Source organism: Octopus sinensis, linkage group LG6 (genome assembly GCF_006345805.1).
Source record: "Octopus sinensis linkage group LG6, ASM634580v1, whole genome shotgun sequence".
NCBI lineage: Eukaryota > Metazoa > Mollusca > Cephalopoda > Octopoda > Octopodidae > Octopus > Octopus sinensis.
Genome location: NC_043002.1, coordinates 58,983,045 through 58,988,044, shown reverse-complemented (window position 1 = coordinate 58,988,044; position 5,000 = coordinate 58,983,045). Strand labels below are relative to the sequence as shown.

At 39.3% G+C, this 5,000-nt stretch overlaps 1 protein-coding gene across 1 annotated transcript in view; it reads left to right on the top strand.

Moving 5' to 3' along the window:
* The window catches only part of LOC115213372 (FACT complex subunit SSRP1), a 50,882-nt gene that overhangs the window by 671 nt on the left and 45,211 nt on the right, over nucleotides 1-5,000 (top strand). The gene's annotated exons all lie outside the window — the stretch shown is intronic.

Genomic DNA, 5,000 nt, shown 5'->3' with positions numbered 1-5,000 from the left:
TAATAATTCTCACATCGACAATGCTCTTCTCAATACGTGTGATGTACCAGTTTAGACAATCTTTTGCACTTCTTGCAGGGATGGTAAGCCAGGGATCATTCTCATATAATTTTCGGTTCCCTTCTTGATCATTCCTAGTGCTCCTACGATCACTGCTATTGTAACTGCCTTGAGATGCCACATTTTCTCAACTTCAATGAGTAGGTCTTTATATTTTCTGAGCTTGTCAAACTCTTTCACTGAGATATTATGATCACAGGGGATGCTCATGTCGATCAATAAGCAAACTTTATTGTTTTGGTCTTTCACAACAATATCTGGTTTATTGGCCTTGATGGTTCAGTCTGTATGTACTGGAAAGTCCCACAGAATCGTTACATTTTCTCCTTCAGTTACAGCCTCAGGGTGGTGATTATACCATTTGTCGGCAGTTTTGATATTGTAATGCAGACTTATTAGCCAGTGTAGATATTGGCCAACTCTGTCATGTCTTAATTTATACTCCACTGGTGCTAAGACTTTACATCCAGAGATTAGGTGGTCCACTGTTTCAATCATGTCGTTGCAGAATCGACATTTTGGGTCTGCTCCATTTTTCATCTATTATTATTATTATTATTATTATTATTATTATTTGCTAAGCATGCCAGGCAAAATGCTAAGTGGCATTTTGCCCATATTTATGTTCTCAGTTCAAATTCCACCAAGGTTGTCTTTGCCTTTCATCCTTTCGGGGTCAGTAAAATAAGTACCAGTGAAACACTGGGGTTGATGTAATTGACTAGTCCCCTCCTCTAAAATTTCAGGCCTTGTGCCTATAGTAGAAAGGATTATTCTAATTATTATTATTATTATTACTATTGAGTGAGAGAGCAGTGCATGCTCTCAAAGTGACCATAGAGAAAAATATACAAAGCCCAGTATACCCATCTGTATACCTGTCTGATAAGGGTACACCAAGCACGTGCATCACAACCATATGTGCATGACATGGTGATCTCATATCAAGATGAACAGCACATAACCTTGCAGGTGGAGCCCAGTTAGAATTCCCTTCAGGTCGAGTTGCCCATCCCGCTCAAAAGATCTTGAATAAGGTTTGTTTAAGTATTTTGAACGAAACACCCATGTTTCCAAAAGTGAATTATTCAAACCCCAAAGAATTCCTCTCATCACATGGCTATGATGCTCCCCCACTACTTCTGCTCGTAATCAGAGATGCATATATTGTCAACCACTAAGGGACATGCTCAACTGGTTGAGGTCAAACAACAGACAAACAAATCTGTGGTATTTTTTTTTTTCTTTTACTTGTTTCAGTCATTTGACTGTGGCCATGCTGGAGCACTGCCTTTATAGTCGAGTAAATCGACCCCAGAGCTTATTCTTTGTAAGCCTAGTACTTATTCTATCGGTCTCTTTTGCCGAACCGGTCGTCAAGCGATGCTGGGAGGACAAACACAGACACACAAACATACACACACACCCACACATATATATATATATACACATATATGATGGGCTTCTTCCAGTTTCCATCTACCAAATCCACTCACAAGGCTTTGGTCGGCCCGAGGCTATAGTAGAAGACACTTGCCCAAGGTGCCACGCAGTGGGACTGAACCCGGGACCATGTGGTCAGTAAGCAAGCTACTTACCACACAGCCACTCCTGCAGAATGTTTGCCGTAGGCCATCTTTTATACCAAGACAAAGCAATGTACAGGATAACACTTCCAATCAGTTAAGATTAGAAGCAATGAGAGCCACTGCCTCTCGTGTTTGTTGGCTCTTTTTATACATTTAACCTCATTGTCCTTCATCTGCGTATCATCCTCTATGTTTTGTGTTGGCCCTGGTGGCCAATAAAGAAAGAATTACCATTATTATTATTATTTCTGCCTTGACACAGCTTCTAACGCTGGAGATGTACTATAGTGTCAACTGTTCACTACTAGTGAACTAAGGCAACACCTCTTATTTTTTGAGCACCTTCTGGAGTATTCGAGCAGTTCCAAGCAGTGCTGTTTTCTGCAAGTGTTTCACCCTTACTGCAGCCCCTATTTGTTCCATGTACTTCTCAAGATTTTTGCTGACTCTGACAATTATTGGTACTACTACCATCTTTTTCATTGACTACAACTGCTTAACTTCCCAAGCTAACCTGTCATATATGTCGACTTTTCTTTCTTCCTTATCGCATACTTTGTTGTCAGCTGGGCATGCTATATCTATGACCCAGCTTAGTTTGTTTTCTTTCTCAATTAAGACTATGTCAAGCTTCCTATTCTCTACCTCATGGTCGCACTGAATCATAAAATCCAATAGGATCTTTGCATTTCTATTTTCGACGATGACTTCAGGTTTGTGGTCATACCAATTTTTTGCCCTCTCAAGTCCATACTTGTTGCAAAGTGTCCAATGGACAAATTATTATTATTATTATTATTATTATTATTATTATTTAACCTAAAAACAATTCCAGAACATTAACCAGTGTCAAAGAAACAATTCAATGTCAAGATTTTTTATTTCACAACTTCTTTTGTGAGTATAAGTAATGAATCAGAGAGAAAAGGAATAAATTTTCCTTATTTGTGTTTTTAAAATAAAAGAATAAAATAAAAATTAAAATTCACATTCTCTTAAATCGACAAATGTATAAATAAGCAAAGAAATTTAATTAATTACCCATGCCAGTGGAACGTTAAAAGCACCATTTGAGCAAGGTCATTGCCGGTGCCACTGGACAGGCTCCTGTGCAGGTGGCACATAAAAAGCACCATTTGAGCATGGCCAATGCCAGTACCACCTGACTGGCCCTCATGCCAGTGGCATGTAAAAGCACCCACTACACTCTCGGAGTGGTTGGCATTAGGAAAGGCATCCAGCTGTAGAAACTTTACCAGATCATATTGGAGCCTGGTGCCACCTCCTGGCTTGCCAGTCCTCAGTCAAACCGTCCAACCCATGCCAGCATGGAAAGTGGACGATGATGATGATCCACATAGTTTAACTCCTATAAAGATATGTTATTAAATAATTTCTGTTAATTTATCTGGTGAGTAAGCTTAGTAGAAATAGCAACCAAATCTCCCTCAAATCACAACAACGATGACAATGATGATGATGATGACAGAAAAACGACCAACAACAAAACAAAAATGGTGAAACTAATGGTAAAAGTTGCAAACTAATGGTAAAAGTAGGTTGCTCAACCTTCGCAAGAATAATGGAAATAAAAATAAAACCCCTTAGTCAAAGAAATTAGCAGCAGCACAGAATCACTGTGACACAAGTGACACTGAGACACTGAGACACAAGTGAAGAATTCCTCTTCACGTTGTGAATCAAAAACAAAGCAGTTTGGTTGAGCCTGACCTGCTCTAAGCTTTCCTTACAACAGAAGTTGAGGTCAGTGCCTTGTGGTAATGAAACATTTTGTAATTTGACAACAGGTCTGAGTTTTACAACACTGCCCAGGCTGAAAGCTGGTAGAATTGTTAGCACAATGGACAAAATGCTTAGCATCATTTCATCCATCTTCACATTTTGAGTTCAAATTCTTTTCCTTTGCCTCTCATCCTTTCAGGGTCGATAAAATAAGTTCCAGTTCAGCTCTGGGGTTGATGTAACCAGCTAGCACCCTTCCTCTAAAAAATTCCAGGCCTTGTACCCATTACAGAAAGGATTATTACCTTCACCTTAGTGAAGGTAGAGGTATTGTTTTCAGTTGTGTTTGTTTGTTTGTTTGTCCATGGACAAGATATCTCAAGAGCTGCTGGATGGATTCAGATGAAACTTTCAGGGATGTTTGGCTTCATAACTAGCACAAACTGATTAGATTTTGAGATCAATCTGGTACCGGACAAAGATTCTGGATTATTTCTCTAGTTTATTTACTTAATTTTTGAGAGTGGTCGGGTTCATTTTTAGTATTCTCATTTGTGAGAGGAATAAAGTTTATTTCAGATATTCTCATTTTAAATATCATCTCTGGCTAATCGTTGAGAGAACATTGGTGTTGCCTTGGCGGAGGTTTGCGCTCTCTGAGTGCTCTTGTTGTTGTTATTATTATTATTATTATTATTATTATTATTATTATTATCATCATTATTATTATCAAGTAAGTGGTGAGCTGGCGGAATCATTAGCATGCTGGGCGAAATGCTTAGCAGCATTTCACCTGAGTTCAAATTCTGCTGAGTACCAGCTGAACATTAGGGTTCATATAATCAACACGTCCCCTCCCGCAAAATGGCTTCCCTTGTGGAAAAATTTGAAATAATTATTATTTTTATTATTATTATTAATCATAAGGTGGCGAGCTGGCAGAATTGCTAGCATGCGGGGCAATACCCTCCCTCAGGCATTTGCCATATTCTGAATGCCTCACTTCCCTGGGCATGGACACATTGAAACTCCGACGTCTGGCAGCTAACTTGGCAGACACCCATAAAATTATCAACCATCTTACGAATGATAACTCTGAGCACCTTTTCAAACTCCACCCGTCTAACACCCGTGGACATATTTACAAAGTCAGAAAGCAGCACAGCTCCCATGACTTTAGGAAACATGAGAGTTGCTGAAGCATGGAACAAACTGCCGGCATCGGTTGTTAGTTGTCGAAGCACTGCATCCTTGAAAACTTCCATGCTTTCTGAGATTCGCCAACACTACACCTGATTTTCTCCCCTTCATACACACACAAGCATGTATCTGACTCATACATTGTTCGCTTTCCAGACATTTGTACATTACTGCATACACTTTATACACACTTTCTGACAAGTTGTGGTGCACCTGAGCACTGTATACAATAATTTCATTATTAAAATGCTTAGCAGTATTTCATCTATCTTTACATTCTGAGTTCAAATTCCGCCAAGCTCAACTTTGCCTTTCATCCTTTCGGGGGTCAATAAATTAAGTACCAGTTGAATACTGGGATCAATGTAATTGACATGTCCCCTACCCCAAAATGGTTGTCCTTGTGGC